The sequence below is a fragment of the Cyprinus carpio genome, chromosome B1 (assembly GCF_018340385.1).
Source record: "Cyprinus carpio isolate SPL01 chromosome B1, ASM1834038v1, whole genome shotgun sequence".
NCBI classification, from domain to species: Eukaryota; Metazoa; Chordata; class Actinopteri; order Cypriniformes; family Cyprinidae; genus Cyprinus; species Cyprinus carpio.
In genome coordinates this window covers 9,121,569-9,142,973 of record NC_056597.1, presented here as the reverse complement: position 1 = coordinate 9,142,973, position 21,405 = coordinate 9,121,569, and positions in this window count along the sequence as shown.

Genomic DNA, 21,405 nt, shown 5'->3' with positions numbered 1-21,405 from the left:
AATGCAGAAATGTAAAGACTTTATTTTCCATGTTTAAGAGCTCTATAATGTCTTCTGTTCTCTTTGCATGTGTGGCTGCTTGCACTTTTCAGCATTTCTGTTTGTGCTCAAAAATGGAAGGAGTACTATTTTTACACGTTGAAGCTCATGGTACACACTAATAAATTAATTACAATTATTACTATAAAATATTATAAATATGAATTACAATATCACTAAACCACTTAGGATATTAACATTTTATATAACAGTTTTCTGAGTTTTTACTGAACATTTAAAGGGATCAAGAGACAAAACAACATGGAGTAAATTATGATCAATATTTTTTTCCCATAATTATTTTTTCTCACAACGAAAATCAGTCTTTTATGCAAATTCAAAGTTCAATATCCTTTTCATTTGCTCTTTAGTTCAAAGTCATTAGATGGAGCAATTGTTATCGAATAGCCTAAATGCAACATATGAGTTAACATAAAACTTTATTTCGCTAATACATTATCTCTCATGTATTGTTTATTTATTTATGTGCCTGCTCAATTAATTATTTCTATTAGGTGCTAACATCCAAGTGCTCTGTTGGCGAACAGGGGGCTACAGCAGGACAGTTTGTTGATCTGAGTGTCCGACACTCTTACGTTAACAGAGTTGTGAGAATGTCTGGCATTCTTGCTCTTCAGAGGGTTTCTGATAAGACTGAGCCAAATGCAGGACAAGTCCTCTTTTCTTCTCATCTATAGAGAGATCTTCAGATTGCAGGTCCAGAGGGGAATGTCCTCTCTGAACAGACCTCAGTTGCATTAGTTGCAATCAGACGCATTACCGCACCTGTTCATCCTTGGGGGTCCAACGCTGACCAGAACACTGGCTGATTATCAGCAGAGATCAGGAGTTGCAGGAATCCACAGTGATTGGACTGTTGGGTAATTATGGAAATGGCCCTGAGCGTTGAACAGCCTGCCACTATATCCAACCAGGCCTGTTCTGCGTTCAGAAGCGAGCCCGGTCTATTTGATCTGTCCTTTTGCACTGCAAAAATCACAATGATTCACATGCAGAGGTCCTTGAGAGATGGCTTAGACCGGTTTGTGATCAGTCCAGTATTGGTGGGTGGCATAAAGACATGTGCGATACAGCTGTGGTTTCGGTATACATCTGTTTGGAGAGATATAACCCTTCCCATTGTGCAGAAGCTACAATATTCTTCCACTGGCATCCTGCTGCACTGATACCATGGCTACTTACCATGTTAGAAGGCAACATACAATATATCCACAAATATCTGAGAGTTACTGTTCCAATTTTTTTCTCGTGACTCTATGAGAATTTATGAGTTTTAAAATGATGCATTCAAACCTCATTTTCAGCATTGCTGTTGTGACAAACACACTGTGACTATTACAACACCATTGGTAATATTCTATTAGACATTATGAGTAATTTGTAACCCTTTCCAGGTCCCCATTTCAACAAGCAACAGATGGCGAAATGAATTTTTGTTATGAGAAAACTCTTAAAGTTTCAAATTCAAGTGAAACCGCAATTTCACATATGCTCTGATTTAGTACCGAGGACGTTAACAACATTATGCACTATCCTTTTTGGTTTTATACGAGAAGTTATGTCCTGACCAGAACCTAATATATAGTTGTCAATTGAGGTTGGAGATGGCAGGATATTTCTTGCTTTGTCATTTGGGAAAGTCCCTGGGTTAGATCTGTTGTCTCATTCAGCAATAACAAGGCTCAGCTCTGGTCCAATAGACCTCGAAGAAAAATACTCCCCACCAAGGGGTGGATAGTCCCTGACCACACAGAATCCAGTAACACCCTTGAACTCACAGATCAGAGGTGGCAAACCTCACTCAAGCAAATATCTTAAGAGGCAAGAGAAAAGGTGACAATGTCCTGTCGACAGTCATTTGTCAATGTTCTTCTTAAGTGGCGCCTATCTGAGTATTACGCTACCCTCAAATGTCTGCACACAACACAGTTTAACAGCAGAGAGGAGAACGGCAAACAATTTGTCTCCATCATGGTAAATCCTTACAAGAACTGCATGTACAATGAGAAACACAGGCCAAAAGTGAACTAAAATAACATGTACACCAGCAAGTGTTGACTCTGAATTCAATTATCATAAATAAAAGGCATGTAGACTGAAACAAAAATGTTTGAACCCAAATGTACATACAAAGTCTGTTTATTTCATTTAATTTCTGTGGTGGATATGTTGTTGTGCCCAAATGATTTCAGCTTCCAGTACAGCAATAATATGAAATCCAATTATACAATTGTGCAAACATGTTGTTTTTATAATAGAACCTTTTTCTCATAAAGTATAAATGGGACTTTGTACATAAAAATATATAGCTGCCTTTATATTTTAGTGTTCCTCTCAAGGGGATCGTCATATTTGAGGGACTGTGGCATGAAAAAAGTTTGAAAACCCCTCCTTTAACCTACTCTCCTTCTTTCTTATTTCAGCACTAATGGTAATTGTCTATGGGTTCATGTTCAGGCTTTCATATTCAGAGAGAATGCAATGTGTTCATGATGTTCTCAGTAGTTGTGACATGGCTAATGAGGTCCGGCCATCTGTTTATGAACATTCTGGAGAGTGAGAGCGCGAGAGAGGGATTCAGTAGCTCTTTCCAGCAATGGGTGCAGGCCCTGGTTTCCACTTCAATGACTCTAAACACATAAGGATGTTTTAAGTGTGGTGACTTAGAGAGCCAGCTCCCAGTGAGTGTGAGAGAGTGAGTGAGTCATTGGTTGCGCTTAGCCACTGGGCCGCCTGCCCGGGATCAACAACCTCTAAATCATTGGCCTTTGCCATTGGACCACACGAAGTTTCCTTCATTCCTGTCTTTTACGCCGCTTCAGTTTGACTACCTGCCTCTGTTCGTATCACTCCATTTTTCCCAAACGTAGTCACATCCACCTTCCCTACCATTTCATCTTTCACCTTGATATCTGTGTATCTGCTCTTTACTAATTTCATCCTTTCTTTCCATCTTTATGCCTCTTATTTCCAGTTGTTTCTCTTTTATACATTTTTCCTGTTAAAAGAATATTCCGGGTGCAGTTCAAGTTCAGATCAGTTGACAGCATAATGGTATGTTGATAACCACAACAAACTAATTTCGACTTGTCCTTCAAAAAAAAAAAAAAGAAAAAAAGGTGGCCTACACTGAAGTCTTTACAATGGAAGTGAATGAGACCAATTTACAAACATTAAAATACTCAGTTTCAAAATGTAAAAAATATCAAATTGAATTTACAACTTGGACAACTTCATAATGTAAACATCAAAATGATTAGAAACATGATTTAACCTGCTCAAATAATACATGTTTTAACACATGAATTACTGTATTGTAAGTGTATTTACAAACTAAAATGCTTCACGTTTCTGCTTTTAAGTCCACCAAAAATTGGCCCCAAGTGCCTCACCGTAACCTTTTTAAAGAAAAGAAGTGATCAACATTATGACTCAAATGCTGTCGGCTGAGCTTTACTTGGAATATTCCTTTAATCATCCATTCTTTCTTAAAGATTGTCTACATTAATACTCATTCTCAACGAGAAACACATCCATCCCATAATGGCTACCTACAGACAGTACAGTAACGCAAAGAAGTCAGGAAGCTGGATTAGTTCAATAACTGTTAACACGACACTTGATTCTTCAATGTTTCCCCTCTTTCATGTTAAAGCCAAAGAGTGATACTGCTTTTAAGCAGCAAGATTGTAGACATTGCTCTAGGGAAGGAAATGGATCGGTGTGGTGTTGGATTTGGTTTCTTACAGGAAGCGCAGTCCTATCAAGAACACAGATTAGTGATCAGTATGGCAAAAGCAAGCTTCTCAAGAAAGCGTGACCCAAAGCTGTTCCCTGACCTGTGCGTAACGCTGGTTTTTCATCATAGAGGCATTCATTTACCACACACACACTCCCGACACCACTACCACCCCATCACACGCACACTCACACATGCCTTTCATCATCCATGACCATCTCTTTCTGATTCCTCCTCAGACCAGAAGGAACCTGCACTGCGTGCTATGAGGTCTAACGGATTGGATAATGTCAAATAAACCACATCATTTATGTCCATTTTATGCTTGGCCTCCCAAATTTCATTCTGATCACACAAAGTTTCCCATTCTGAAAGGTTAGCATAGGGTTAGACCACAGATGGATTTTCTTTTTCTCATTCTTTTTTTTTCCTGTCCTTAGGCTAATTATTTGTAAACGGTTCCAGTAGGGGCCAACGGCACTACCTAAAGTAGACCCATAGATTTGCCTCCCATATGTCAGTGCAAATTGCAGCAGGGGCTTCGTTCTGATTTTGCATCTTGGGCTTTACTGCAAATGAGTTGAAAGGGAGGAATGGGCCACGAGCATGTTGTGCTGTGTGTAGCAGCTTTGATGGTGGTCCTTCAACATGATCCCACCAGTGCCCCATGCTTGGCCCATCTGTTCCGACTCGGCCTACTCAAATCTCTATCAGACTTCTACTGTTTTATGAAACCCAGACTGGCAGGACACTCCACCAGTGTTGACCAAATCTACTGCCGCATGCTTGTGACAAATGAGCGAGTGGCACACAAACGATGTGGGAGTCCTCAACTCTGAGAAAAATAAAAGATGTACACTACTGGTCAGAAAGGCTGAATTTGATAAAAAAAATAGAGTAAAAAAACAGTCATATTGTGGAATAGTATTATTCAATTTAAAATATCTTTAAAATTTCTATTTGAACATATCTTAAAATCTAATTTATTCCAATGATGGCAAACTGAATTTGTAGATGCCATTACTCCAGTCTTCACTGTAACATGATCATTCTAATATGCTTATTTGGTGCTCAGACGTTGTGAAATATTACTGGTGCTCAATGATTAATAATGGTTATTATTATTATTATCATTAAATTATTACATTGAAAACAGGATTCTTTAATGAATAGAAGGTTAAACATTTTAACCATTTGAAAGAGAACGTTTATAACATTACACATATCTTTACTGTTACTTTTGAATGGTTGTCTATCAAGGTTTCCACAAAAAAAAAAATTTTAAGCAACAACTTTTTCAACATTTATAATAATAAGAAACTTTCTTTTGTGGATAAGATATTCCATTTATTTGTTTGTTGGTTGGTTTTGTCCACACAAGACAATGAAGTCAATAAATCTATTGTTGTTTTAGACCCTATTAACTTTGGACAAATAAAGAGGAAACATTCTTCAAAATATGTTGTGTGTGTGTGTGTGTGTGTGTGTGTGTGTGTGTGTGTGTGTGTGTGTGTGTGTGTGTGTGTGTGTGTGTGTGTGTGTGTGTGTGTGTGTGTGTGTTTCTGCGGGTTTGTAACAATGTGAGGGTGAGCTAGAAAAGATCTAGGGAAGGAAATGGATCAATGTGGTGTTGGATTTGTTTCCTTACATTACCTTATTGGTATAGTAATTGTCCAATACGGTGAACGGAAGCTCAACTGAACTTCAAACATTAATGGTTCTAGTGTGGTTGAGATTTCTGTTTATGGTAAAATATTTATATGTGAATAAAAGCCTAAGTTAAATCTGTTTCTTTATAAAGCAATCGTGTCTCTTCTGAAGACTTGGAATACTTTTACAATGTCTTTATGTACTTTTTGAAGCTTAAAAATGTTGATTACCAAGACTTAGACTAAAATAAATGAAAATTTCATATTTTGTGTTACAAAAAAGAAGGAATATGAACCACAAATTCCAGGGTAAGCAACTGACAGAATTTGGATTTTTGGGTGAACTAAACCTTTGCTCTGTAAGGTTGTGATCTACAATGTGTGTGGGAATCTGAAATGTGACATGGAAACAATGTTGACTCAGTCTGCCTTTTTTTCCAGTAAGAACGGGTGCCCAGATCAGATAGTGCAGAGAGGCTCAGATACACAGTGGGCAGGCGGTAGATTGGTCCAGTGTGCTCCGTGCTGAGCTCTCACTTTCATCTCAGTTCAAAAGGTCACGGGTTTGTAACTGCACCATGTTTTATTGTCCCAGGGAAGGGTCTGAGGTCTCATTCGCCGAATAATATTTCCCAGCTTAGTTCTCCGGCTATTCTTTTATATCAAAAACCAAAGTGAAAACTTCCCTTTGACGTGCATCTTATTACCAGGAATGACTCATTCCACTAGTAAGCTCAGCTTTCTACATCCATATGTTTTTATTACATCTTTTTTTCTGCTTAAAGGAGAAGGTAAGTACAAAAGAGACCATAGAACAACAGCTTCAGAGTATTTTTTCTATGCTGCCACCCTGAATGAAACACAAACTGCGGCCAGTGTTGTATTTGCTGATACAGTATTCGGGTATTTGGTTGTACAGCGCAGGTCAAGCATTCACATTGAATTTCTTTTGTGCCCTACCGTGTTGCTTCACTCCATTTGGTCTGAAGTGTTTTCCTGAGTATTTCAAAAAGTTGCTGACAGTCAAAGCGTTTGCTATTTATGTGTCTGTTATTTCTATTATACATATGGGTGTTAGTGAGGTCCGCCTGAAGGTTCTCATTAGCTCCCGGGTGACGCGGGTGTCAGGGTGTTCCATCAGGTCCACCCAGCGAGTGGTGGCTTGAGCCAATGTGATTGCGCTAGTGGGACCGGGGCCTCAGACTTTTCCCAGCAGGGCCTTCACCCTTGCAAGCAGTGGGGTCATCACCCTGTCTAACAACCACACGTCTTCTCTCATTCCTCAGCTGTGTCATGGAGCCAGAGAGAGCCATGGGACAGTCTGTTCTGCTGAAACTCAGCAGGCATATGATGACTTCTGTCCTTCAACTCGCCATAGTTTATATACATGTAAGATGTGTTAGTCTAGAACAGGGAATTCCAAATCTTTTATTTGTCAGCCAGACCCCTTCAACCTAAAATAGGTTTTAAAGTAACTTTTCATAATTTCAACAACATGTTTGCATATTCTTGGTTATTTGATGTTGGTTAATGACCACATGACATGCAGGTAAACAAATATTTAAACTTTTTTTAGTAAGTGTTTTATTTTAAATGTAGATATTATATGCGTTTATTATGATAAATGTTTTGCTGTAGTGTCTCAGTAGAAAATATCAGTTTACATTTCTAAACATTCATTTTACCTTTAATTTTAATAATAATCTACTGAGATTTTTGAATGCACAAGCAATCTGACAACAGCCGGTGCTCCACATGGAGATCTGATCTCATCATCATCGAATCTGTCTGTGATTACATGAAGAAACAGATGAAACTAAGACAAACTAAATCCAGAAGAACTGTAGCAATGTCTTCTAGACATTTTAAGAAACCTGCCTCCAAAGCTACAGTACTGTGAGAAGTTTAAGGCACTTGTGTAAATAGGCTGTAAAGTAAGGATGCTTTCAAAAATATTGTCATAAATGGATTTTATTTATCAATTAACTTCCATTAACTAAATCAAATCAGTATTTGTCTTTTTTTTCTTTTCTTTTTTTTTTTTCAGTATGTGACCTTGGGGGCCACAAAATGGTTCTAGTGGCTCTGTGGAAAGATAGCAAAAAAAAAAAACATACAAACAAAAAAAAAAATACAATTTATAAACTGTATTTTGTACAGCTGTAAAACTGTTATATACATTCATACATACATACAAAAGGAAGAAAGAATGAAAGAACAGAATGATATAATAGAACTGAAATCAATTTTTAAAATAACAATTTTTCAATAATAATATTTTTTCAAAAACAAGTTTTGGGCTTCTTAATCATTCAAAACAATTATTTAATTTTACAAACAATACACTATATGGATCTTCATTAATATATAGCTGCCCTTTTATTTTCATCATATTTGAGTCCTCAGTATCAAAAAGATTAAATCTTTTTAAAAACATGTGCATAAATTATAAACAAAACATATAATTAAAGGGACAGTTTACCCAAAAATGAAAATTCTGTCATTAATTACTCACCCTCGTGTTATTCTAATCCTGCAAGGTCTTCGTTAATCTTTGGAACACAAAGCTTTCTGACCCTACATAGACAGCAATGCAACTGACACGTTCAAGGCCCAGAAAGGTAGTAAGGACATCATTAAAATAGTCCATGTGACATCAGTGGATCAACTGTAATGTTATGAAGCATTACACACATGTGTAAACACACTTTGAAGAATGACATTGAAGGAAAGAAATTGTTGAATAAAGTCATTATTTTTGTTTTCTCTGCACACAAAAAGTATTCTTGAAGCATAAAATTAAAGTTGAACCACTGATGTCACAAGGACTATTTTAACAGTGTCCTTACTATATTTCTGGGCATTGAACATGGTAGTTACACTGCTGTCTATGTAGGGTCAGAAAGCTCTCGGATGTCATCAAAATTATCTTAATTTGTGTTCTGAACATGAACGAAGGTCTTACGGGTTTGGAAAGACACATGGATGAGTAATTGATGACAGAATTTTCATTTCTGGGTGAACTATCCCTTTAACCACACAAATTCACTCAATCTCTGGACAAACAACATCCCCATCTGTCATCCTGGGACCATTTCAGCCTGGCAATAAATTAAGCAGTGCCAATAACTATAAACAGACACTAGGTCCTGCTGCTTTTGTGCTGAAAAGCCCACTCTGTAAATATCCAAGAGAACAAAGTATAAATCAGTTCAAATGCAAAACCCCAGGTTTATCTTAAGCTAATTGCAAAGACACACGGCCAGGCCCTGAGCTAGTTGTGGTCCGCACTGAATTTGCTGCATTCCAGATCCTGATAGCACCAGCGGACCACCTAAGACACAAAGTACCCTTTATTGACTTAAGATGTATATAGACTCAGATAAAGGGCTTTGCTACACTGCCTGTCCATTTTGTGGCTTGACAGTGAGGCCTGTGCTTCCCGAGCAGAACAGTGTTCTGCCGTTGCCTGGTTGTTCTATGTCTCCTGAAGCAGACACTTAACGTGAAGAGAAAGAAACCTGTATACCCTATTAAACCACAGCTATAATTTATGTGCATATTATAGATTTTGCCATCACATGTCATACGCACCTGAGTGAAACTAGCATAACAGCATAGTTCAGAAATGCTCGTAGAAGTTCCCATAGTTGAGATGTGCTGTAATCTATCAGAAGACTCTGACACAAACACATCAGGAGAACAATATGAGAAACAGGATCGAGAAATGAAACATACTGTATTATTCAGCTGTCATCACTTGTTGAGTGTTGTGTGCCACAGATGGGAATTTTCCATTGTAATGCATGGCCTGAATAGGAAATATTGAAAATTAGCTAATGAGGCATAAACATCTAATCCATAAGGTATTCATCTTAGCATCTTGGTTTGTGTGTGTCATATCACAGTGTTTCTAATCAATCTTTGAATCAATGTAGCATTTGCATGCACCCCTTTGATTCTCGCAAAGCGAGTCCGTCTCTGCAGTTCTGTGTGCCAAGCAACAAGGCCACAAGGTGTGTTTTTTATTAAACGTTTAATGAGCTGAGACATTACAATCGGATGCATTTGGCCCACCAAGTTTGCGGGGTTCTCTTAGCAAATCTGCATCACTGAGTTCACACGGCCTGTTTTGATGCAGCAACAAAGCAGTCGATCGATCATCAATCACTGCTGCTGTGCGCAGAGGAACTCGCAAAGGCCTTTCAGCACTTGTCTTTCCTTTGGGAGGGCCCTTTTTCTATCGTTCTCAACCTGTGGTTTCCACGCCACTTTGAGGAAGAGTCGCCTGCCAAATTTGAGCACTTTGCAGACTCCAAATATTTGTATGGTCAATTGGACAGTGTACTGTTGCGGTTGCAGCCCACGAGTCATGTCCAAACACTCTTGAGCTTTCCAAGTATTAACTCTTTAAATTACATCCTGTAGTACTCCGATGAAGGATATAGGAGGAGATAAGATGTAGATATAGATCATTTGACTCAGAAAATAATTGAACGCACCGGTTTTCAATGTTTAGGAACAGTAAAGCCAGCAAGGAATATTTGTGGCAGTGGGGTTTGTAATCTTTGTTAACATGAGATTGTGGGACTGTCGCTGTGAAATGATGGCTTTCTCCTTTGATGTTAGGTTGCAGACAGACCGGTCGAACTCTGAGTGAACTGTTTGGTGTGAGCTCATGAGCAGTTACCTCACACCTAACTGCTTTTGCCTCTTTTTCATCTTCCCAGGCTTCCTTTTCTCCTTTTTATGAATGGAATGCATTGGAAATTCTGCATGGACAATTATCTTCGTATTGCAGCTCCAAGTAAGACATGATGCTAATTGCGGTGGAAGTCACGCCCTACGCTAAATGGCAGGTGAGGCCTTTCCAGCACATTCCATATTAGGATTTCTGCTCAAAGACCTCACATTGCACTGGAATGTCCCGGTTGCATGTTCGACCTGGAGCATTGTTATAATTCAGATCGCATTTGTATGACTTTATATGTATAATTTCGAGTAATCCGGTGGTCCTTCAGTGATAAGAGAATACAAATGCCCCTCTGTTTAGGAATATTATTTTCAACACTCGCCACAAAGAAGCTGAACAGTATACAAATCGTGTCTCGACAATTGTTTAGTGAATTGTTTGGACTACCAGTCTGTCACATCATCTTAGGGCTGACTAAATATTTATCAGTTCAGTAAAAAGAGACGGGGAAAAAGCGTCATTTGTTCCATCGGCTCTTTATGTTTGGTCCTGGAGGACTGGAGCCATGGAGCGGACCTCTGTCGGAGCTGAAATTGACCCTGTTTACCATTTAGAGGCCCCTAGACTGATAGAAGTGTTATTGACCCAGGGGCCATGCGTGACATGTTTGGGATCTGCTGAGTATATGTCAAGCGTTAATCTATACAACACAGCCAGTTATAGTCAAGGAAGGCCAAACAATACAATCCATCAGTCAAGGTAAAGACTGGCTGTGGGTAAAGAGAGTGGCGTAGGTGTAAACCAACCAACCTGGACACACCAGGGGTCAGTAGCAGTGTTTGATTGTCTTTTTAGGTGGGGGTTCATTTTGCTGTATAGCTGGTGAATGTGTGTTTTGTTCCTCTCTGCCCCCATGTTGCCACACACGTATACTTGTGTTTATTTGAATGTGAACAGTATGCATGAAGTAGTTTTATCTTCCAGTCCATGTTTGTGCCACAACAAAAGATGTACTGTATATCGGTTTCTGACTTGGACTGCAGGAAACACTTTGTGTTTTACAAGGTCAAGCACCAGGATAGCTCAATATAGTTCACACTTCACACAGAAATGAAAAATCTGTCATCATTCTCCCACACATATGACTTTCTTTTTTCCGTGGAACAAAACCCTGAACTTTTAGAAAAATACTTTTTTTATTTTTTCACTGGGGCTGTCAAGCATAACAGCATATACACTACTGTTCAATATAGTTTGAAATATTTATTAAATGATTTTATTATTATTATTATTTTAGTTTTTTTTATAAAAGTATTAATACTTATTCAGCAAGTATGAATTAAATTGATCAACAGTGACAGACTTACATTGCTACAAAAGATTTCTATTTCAACTAATTTCTCTTCTTATAGCCTTTCTATTCAAAGAACCCTTAATATGTAATGCAATTTCCACAAAATATTAAGCAGCACTTACTATTTTTAACATTAGAAGAAATAAGAAATGTTTCTCAACAATCTTGTGACACTGAAGACTGGAGTGATGTCTGCTGAAAACTCAACTTTGCCATCACAGGACTAATAAATTAGATTTTAAAATACAGTGAAATAGAAAACAGTTATTTTACATTGCAATACTATTTCACAGTTTTACTGGTTTTACTGCATTTTTGAGCAAATAAATTAAATTATGCTTAATTAGCATAAGAGATTTCTCTCAACATCAAAACATTCTTACAGACCCAAAATTGAACAACAGTATATATATACGATGTAAAACAAACGTTAAAAAAGTTTAAATCAGAGTTGGGTTTTTATAAGTACCAACTGTTAAAAAACAAAACCTAAGTATACCTATTTAATCGCTTTTATTTTCTCATTTTTCATTTTTGGGTATACTATAACTATCCCTTTAAAACCATGGCTATATAATGGCAGGGAGAAATTATTATTATAAGGATGGATGGATGGCATAAAAATAGAGAAAGTGAGAGGCACAGAGTGCAAGAGCATCGGTTCCATGTCAGTACTGGAGTGATCAGGGTCACTAGCAGTCAGTGCACTGTGGCTGTGGGAGTTCAGCATTTCTTCAGACCACCGTGGAGGGGTTCTTCCCCTCGGCCATCCTGCTCATCACCCTGCCTGTTCTCCTCTTCCTCAAGTACACAGAATGCCTTATCACTCCAATTACAGCCAACAAAATCAGATGGAAGCTGATCTAGGACCAATGTTTCCACTGGATGACCTTTTAAAATCCAGAAACAAACAGCACTCTAATCACCATTGACCAGCAGCTTAATGCTCCCATTTAAAGAGCCAGTCCTTCTTAGTTAATCCCCTCTCTGCACTTTTCTGCGCAAGTGAAAATCCAGGAGGTACAATTTTAGCCAGTTTCTTTGGAGGGACACAAGTAGGTGGCATTTTACACATGCAAACCAGGTAGATTTCAACGCAACATTGTTTTCATCCAGTAGAAACACACCTAACTTCTTGTACAACATGTTCCATCCATGCAATCAAAACCTCAGACATACACAGATTCTTGATCACATCTCTTATGTTGTCTGAAATATTCTACTTGAGTTCAAGGTCTTATTGCCCACCCAGAGAGGTTATAGGCCTTCCCCACTGCCCTGTCTCTTCCCTAAGTGGGTGGTCCGAGGGGGTACGGCTGAGGCACAGGTGGGGCATTGTAGGAGTGCTCACAAATATCCCCCCAATAACAACTTCTCACGAACAAACACACACATACACACACCCCCTGCCAAACACTTCCTATGGAAAGATAATCATGTTTAGTAAGAACTCTTCATCAAGCTGTTAAAGCACTGAAGGTGCAAAATAGAATTAGATGAAGCAATATAATTAGTATAACAACCAAAAAAAAAAAATAGGGGAAAAATCCCATGCACTGGCTCTTTGTAAATAATTACAGTTCTGCCAAATGCGTTGTCCAAAGTTTACATGGCAGGTTCATTGCACCCTATCTGCTGTTTGGAAGTCTGAGAACCACCAGCAAGATGTTGACATATGGCAGCTCTTGTGCTGTCCACAAGGCATGACTTTGTCCTGACCATAATAAACAGTAGCATAAAGAGCGATCTGTGCAATAGTAAGCCCTCACTACACACACACACACCAAAATCCACCTATTATTCCCACCGACAGACCACAGAGCAGGTAGCAGAACACAAAGATTCACAATGTCTCTACTCTGTGCCAGTTCGAGACATCAGGACAACAGAGGCAGTGCCTTCTTTGGAGGTTTGGTCCCTTGTGTGGATTGAGGGTGCAGTGCACTTGTTGAATCTTGAATCTGAAATCCTGTAGTCAGACAAAAAAGGTGGACTTCAGGGCAAATCTATTTTGCTACATTTCCCTTCTTTAAAGCTGCTAACCTCTATGCAAATTTGATCTAATATTTAATGTTTTTTTAAGATGCTATAGGCTTATGTAGCAAATGAGAATAATTATGAAATGTGTTTTGAGACAAAGATCTTGTTAATGATTTCAGTTTTGTTTAAGGTAGATAAATCAACAGTTTTTTAATAAGTGGGGGGTGGGGATATGTTATTTGGGGTAAAAAGTTATGGTAGCCTATTTGACAACATAAATAACAGGCAGATTTTTACCTGGATTTACTTAGTAAATAGTCATCATGATTTATTAAGCTTGGAGATAATCACCAAATTTATAATAATTTGAAATCATCCTAAGAAATATATCATGTAGTAAACACACACACACACACACACACACACACACACACACACACACACACACACACACACATATATATATATATATATATATATATATATATATATACACACACACACACAGTATAATACTGTAAAGCCATATTGAGTTATTATGGGATCTGATTCAAGGTGTAAGCAATGTTTCCTCTAATTTTTTTTCTTGCTGAGCAAAACCTTTCTCTGTTGGGCAGACATTTTGGCAGACCAGTACAACGCACACACAAAAAAGTGTATAACTTTTAATTTTAATGTTTTATTTGTATTTGATTTTACCCTTGATGCAACTAAACAATTCACATTTTAGGCTACCTGAGAATTGTATTTATTTATTTATTTATTTTACAGTGCTCCGTTACAAAGATATTCTATTAAAAATCATTTTAAAAAATCTCACACAGAACAGTTCTATACGGTGCCCGTAAGGTGACATATTCGGTTCACTTAGTTTTGTCGTGGCCACGACATAATAACTCGTGGGAACGTGATAATATGTCGTGGCCACAAGATATTAATTTGGGGGAATGTCATATTAACTCGTGGGAACTTGATATGTCATGGCCACGAGATAATTTTGTCGAGGTAATGACATCCTTATGTCGTGGCCTCGAGATGTTATGTTGAGGGAACAAAATATTTTTCTCATGGCCACGGGTTTAATGCTTAAACAAACCTGTGTGACCATAGCAACCAAAGGCTACCATATATTTTGTAAATAAACGGCTGACAATTATGCCAATAAAGTGTTGACTTTATTATTGTATTTATGCCCATGTGTGATGATAAATGAATGTGTTTTCATTTACAAATGAAACTACATGAACAATTAATTCCTTAACAAAACACTATAGTATTTATAATTATGGTCTATTAAGTAGCCAAAATAAAATGAAATATATGTTCAATTTAAACTGCATTCCAGCAAAAATTCCAGTCTGCAAAATCAAAACTTTATTGGCATGTCGAGCATTTACAATAGGCTATTATTTACAAAAGTATTCAGAACATTAAGAAAAAAGATTGAAATGAAGGGGAAAAAATGAATATAAACAAATATAAAAATATAACCAATAATAATAATAATAATAATATTAATATACAAATATTACGGGAAAAAGACGATCAGTTAATGGACTTACAAGACTGTATTTTTTTATATTACTATTTTATATTATGCACTTTATGTAACATTTATTCATGATAAACTTGACATATCAATATTAAATAACATTTGAATGCTGACTATCGCATATAATACAGCCTGGTAGCCAAGGTCTTTGGCTAATATAATAATTTAATAATGTAATAATTTCTATAATAAATAATACAATAATTTCTTAATTCAAAATAAAATATTAATAAATCCATCTCTGATAATCCGGGTTGCTATGGTTTGTTTGGTTTGTTTAATCTTTTGGAAAGTGGAAATGACATGATATAATGTTACGTTACAAGTTGTTATTATGTTGGTTGAAATTAACATCTCATGGCCACGACATATTATCACATTCCCATGAAAAACGAAGTGAAACGGACATGTCACCTTAAGGGTACCTTAGTTCCATTCTTTATAATTATATAATATATAGCTAATGTGAAAGAAATAAAGCAGTTATGGCTCATGAATTCCCTTTTTGAGGTCAATTATTTATTAGGCATATAATATAATATAATATAATAATAATATAATATAATATAATATAATATAATATAATATAATATAATATAATATAATATTGTCAATAAATATTTTCAAAAACGTAAACACGTGAATATTTCTAGTTATCTAAAACATCCCCGTGTAACGTTAGTAGAGTTTGCATACTACTAACAGTTACACCTGTGTGACTGTAAATGTCTCCGTTCAGTTTTTTTCACAGTTCTGTGCCCATCCTCCACTATTTCCACCAGTTAATCAAGCCACTTTTCTTTAAAAAGTGATTACCTTTTATTTCACATGCCGTTGTGTTTGCGTTGACTCTCGTGTTGAGCTATTTTGTCCACAACCATTAAAGTATTAGACTTCTACAGCGACTCATTTGGTGCACATCATTCTCTTTCTATGAAACCTATTAACAGCATTCACTGGTTCTAACACTATAGCGACACCAATTCCATAGTGGTTTGCCCGAGCATTGCGATTATTACTGGAATTTAATCAAATGGCTTTCACAAATTATTTTTGCATCTGTCTGTCCTGTGCGCAACATCCGGCTGCGCACGCGCACAGCTTAGAGGGAACATGGGGTGTAAGTAGCTTATTGTTCTTTTGTTGTTTACTGTTCTGTTTGTTTTATCTGAACGTATTTTAATGATATTCTAAGTGTATTCACCGAATAAAAGTAAATTAGATTATTTTATAAAAATAAACTGAATATGGTAAGACTTAACTGAAATTATTGTTTTGAACAAGTATTAACTTATATAAAGCTGGCATATTATACTATTTTCTTTTACCACAAAATATGTTGCTCCACAAATGTTCAATAAAAGATACATATTTTATTGAAATCATACACTACAAGAGTAGTGAAAAGCAAATTTTAAGGTGTGCATTTAGCCTATTGTTTAGCCCAATATGGGCTGCAGCCCAGGGTCCCGAACACTAGGGGGACCACAAATCAGTTCTCTTTTGCATTTTATATAGGGCTGCCAACCGTTCCGTATAATACGAAATTGATCCCATATTTTATTAACAAACTATGATGCCATCTACCAGGCCAGCATTTCACACTGCACGTTGGTCCCGGAATATTGCCGGAAAATTGCCAGATCGCCTTTTGTGTGAACGCCAACATGTCCCGGGATTGATTCCGGGATCAATCACGGGTTGGGAACCTAGTAACATTGCTGGGTTTAGTCCCGAAACGAGCTCTGTGTGAACAAAACCCAGAACCAATGCACTTAACCACCCCCCACCCCATTTGTTGATAATCCCGATGTATGCTACATTATCAACAAATCTTGGAATCAGTTTTTGTCAACTTGTATTCTTTCAATTAGCACATTGTATTTCATTTTTTAAACTGATCGATAGCAGGCCTCTTTGATCTGAGCTTATGCACCTTTTGAATGAAGAAAAATTATTTGAGGATACTTTTGTGAGCAAAAAGTATGTTCACTCAAAAACTGAGGTGCCATAAAGGGTGCGTTGTAGTGATGATGCACGTGATCTGTTTTGAAGGCAGATCAACGTTTGTGACAAAAAATATGTGCAAACTGTAATGAAGCAGAGATCAGTTAGCTCCTCACTAGCCGCGCTGAAGCTGAGATCATTCGCCAGCTTAAGTGAAAGTTATCGTGCCTAGCATTTTCAGCTCGTACATTACATGTCATATCCTGATGTCACGTGTCATTACGGGACCTTTACGGGTTGTGTATGAAAGCACGCACAGATTCCGGAAAATCACTGGCAGTGTGAATGAACCAAAATCTAATGATCCGGGAACAATTGCCGGGACACATTACCCATGTATAATCCGGAATCTAGGTGTGAAAGGGGCTTAAGAAGATCCGGTTAAATAGAAAGATTCGTTCGTGATCCGGACATCACTAGACGAGACAAAACCAATAAAACCCATTACAAACAAGGCATTTGTTGCATCCAGTGGGGACATAATTACTGATTATAATGACTTATACTGTCTTTTTACGTGTTGCGTTGCGTAAACATAAAACCATGTCTGCATTTGTGATCTGAGAAACAACAAACAAGCCTACTCTACTGTTAAAACTCACTTTTGAATCATCATTGGCAAATTATTTAAATATAAAAAACGTACTTACAGGCTGTGAGTCAGAAGCACCAGACTGTTTTTGCAAAGTTTAAACTGCCCAACTTTATAGAAACAGCCGTTGTGCCACAGACGCATTGCACTGGTTCAGGAAACAGTCCTCATCCTCCATAAAATGTGCACCACACATCTAAATATTTGGGTTGGACTGTTCTGGTTGAAGTTGAAATACAACTTAACCACTGATTTCTAGTTGTGTCCTCTTTTGGAAGGTCAAACAGAGTAGTTTAACTTTCACAACAAAACACAGAGACACTCCACAACGTGGCAGCGGCGGCAACAGTGAGAATAAAAGTTACGCCTTCTTTCTTTGCGTGAACATTTGGGTGGCATTATGCAAATCTTCCCATGTAGTGACGTATACATGTGGGGGCATGTTAGAACGAGCCATTTTAGGGGGTATGGTTGACTCTTAACTTTGATAAAGAATATCTCTTTATTTTGGATTTGAGACTTTAGTCTTTGCAACTTTATAGATCTTCTTTATGCACCAAGATCTTGTAACACTCCAAAGAGAAAGGAAAAATTTAAATTGCATCATATGACCCCTTTAAGGCATCAGTTTGTCCCGTATTTGCAGGCATACGCCATATGACCACCTAGAAATAAATGATTCTTTTTCCAAAGCATTTTTTGAATTGCAAATGTACAGCCGCTCAAGGAAGGCTTTAAGACCAAGCGAAATTCTCTGCTGCCTAGTCGCTCCCGCTTCACAGTGAGCAAGACTCATGTTTTGATTTCTGCAAATCCGTTAGGTTGAATGCAAAGACAGGATTATTGATCATAAGCACAACATCCAGCTAGAAAACATACTATCTACCTTTTACTATCTGCAAAAGTTGGACCGAGGCTATGGAATAACCTTCCTTTATCTGTGAAAGCTTCAAATTGTGTCTGTGAGTTTAAAACTAAATTTAAATCTTATTTGCTTATTGGCTTTTTAAACTTTGTATGTTAAATTATCTTTTGAGTTTACTGATGTTATTTTTTTTTTTTTTTTTACTGTTTTTTATTGTATTTGTACAGCATATGGTCAACTGTTGTTGTATTTATCGTTGCTTAAGAAACACAAATACAAATGCCTGAGGGAAGATGTCTTTCACTATTGTAAGTTAATGTTGTTAAATAGAGAAGGGCTTAATGTGGCACTGCATGCAAGGACGAATGCCATATAATTTAAAATTTAATTTCCTGCCAATTCCGACCTGACCACTCAAGATATAAATCACTATTGTAGGGTTAAAGTGGTCACTGGATGCAAAATTCACTTTTACATGTTGTTTGAACAGAAATGTGTCTTAGCATTGTGTGTACACAAGCACCCTATAATGATAAAAAATCCACCCAGTGGGTTTTTTTTTTAAATACCCATAAAAAAATAACCCCTTTCTCAGATGAAGCCGTTCACAGAGTGACCTAGTTCTGCACAGGCCCCTCCCACAATTGTTGATTGACACTGGCGTTTTAGCACAGAGCTGCCCAGAGTAAGCTGTCATCAGTCCTCCATCGTTTCGACGCCGGAGCAGGTGCAGACATGGCTCCTAAGCGATTGAGGTGTTTTGTTGTTGGATGTAATAATGAACATAGCAGTCATCATTACTCCTGCCATCTGAGCCACTGAAGCCATTGAAGGGAATGCGGCCCCTGATCGACCTAAATGTGTTTATGTTCGTGCAAATCATTTGTGATCCAGCTTCACCTACAGAGGAGTTAGTATAAGGTTTTTTTTTTTACGAATCTTTGCAAATCGCCTTTCCTAATAATGAACTAAAGTTAGCAGTCTCACTCTCCCCATGGAAGCGAGGGGCGGGGTGAGCAGAGCTCATTAGGATTTAAAGGGACATGCATGGAAATGGGTTGCTGTGAACAGAGCTGTTTTTGACAAGGTAAAAAGGCTGTTGTTTTACACTACCATTGAGAAATTTTAACCAAAGTTTGTTATAAACTTTTCATTAAGACTCTAAAGAATCATACCAACTAGTGGAAAATGGGCATCCGATGACCCCTTTAATGCAGTGAATTTAAGGTAAGGCAAAAATATTTTTGAATGCTGTTTTAAAATTAATTAATTAAATAAATAAATTATTAAATAAATAATTCTCTTCTCCTTTAAAAAATGTTTTGAACTCCAGAAAAAAAAAAAAGAATTCCTTTTCACACTACTTTTTTAAAATCGACTGACACATAGAGTTTCATTTTGTAGATAAATTCAGCAAGCCTTTGTAAATTTGCTATTGCATTTTTCCTATTAGTTCACATTTTTGGCTATTTTTTTTTTCTTTTAAATGAATAGATTATTATTATTGTTATTATTATTACTGGGATTTTGCCATATTGTATTTGCGTTCACCTTGGGGATACTGACAGCTCACAAGACCTCAGAGCCTGTTTGCTATGCCTCCAGGTCTGTTTTAATGGGAGCTCTTTCACAGGGACCACACCGGGGGCCACCTGTGACGTTTCACCTTTGGGATCTGCCATTCACACTACTGACACTGATACCATCTCTAAATAATAGCCTCTCTCCAGCCACAATCAAAGCTCAGAGCCAGCCTGTGTAATGAGAAGGGTGGGGCTGAGCCACCTAACACCAGCCATGTAGCTCTGGGGTCAAAGGTCACCGTAAAATGTTTGAACCACTGGGTCAAGAACTGCTTTGACCTTCTCTAAAGATTAGGCTAGAATTACCTTTTTTTCCTTCTCATCTATCTCACTCCTGCTCTATCCATCTTTTACGGAGACTTGCATGATGGCAGCATTCTCTTTGGATGGAAGCGCAGGCAAACACAATGAGGATGCAAATGGAGTAGCAGAGTTTTTTTCCTCAAGTGTGCTTTAGATTTAACCCTAGTGCCACTTGCTTGCTTAAATCTCTATGTATGCTACATTATCAACAATTCTTGGATTCAGTTTTTTGTCAACTTGTATTCTTTCAATTAGCACATTGTATTTCATTTTTTAAACTGATCGATAGCAGGCCTCTTTGATCTGAGCTTATGCACCTTTTGAATGAAGAACAAAAAACATTATTTGAGGATACTTTTGTGAGCAAAACGTATGTTCACTCATAAACTGAGATGCATAAGTTCAGATCAATGAGGCCTGTGACCAGTTTCAGAAAGTACAAAAAAGTACAAAAATTAATAGGACAGAATTTTTTTTTGGCTGTTGTTTTACTCTGTGTAAACAAAGTCTGTGAGTTTCAGTCCAATGCAATAAAAAATTTTTTTTTTTACCTTTTTTTTTTTTTTTTTTTTACCATTTTCAGGTAAAATAAAATGCTCTCTGGCTCAAAATGACTGGAACCCAACATGAGGGTTAACACAATAATATTATTTGGTTGGTGACCTTGAAGTTTTAAATATTTCTTCTTCATTTGTTTTACAATCTTCAAAATCCTAAACTTTATGGGTTTAATTTTGAATTCCCAATGTTCAATATGGTCTGACTTGGATCCTCAAGTTAGCTCTTGAGATTTGTTGGGAAAATGTTGCTTTTCCAAATCTTCAAAATCCAAATGTTAATTACATCTAGTCAGTGATTTTCCACTGTTTTTGCTTTAGGACTCAAATATTAATGAATGTCAAATGGTGACTCAACACAGTAGGTCCAACAATATGCAAAAATATGAACATGACGAATAGGAAAGTCAACAATTTTGGTTTTGAAATGTCTTAATTCAACAGCCAATAATTCACTGCATTCAATTAATT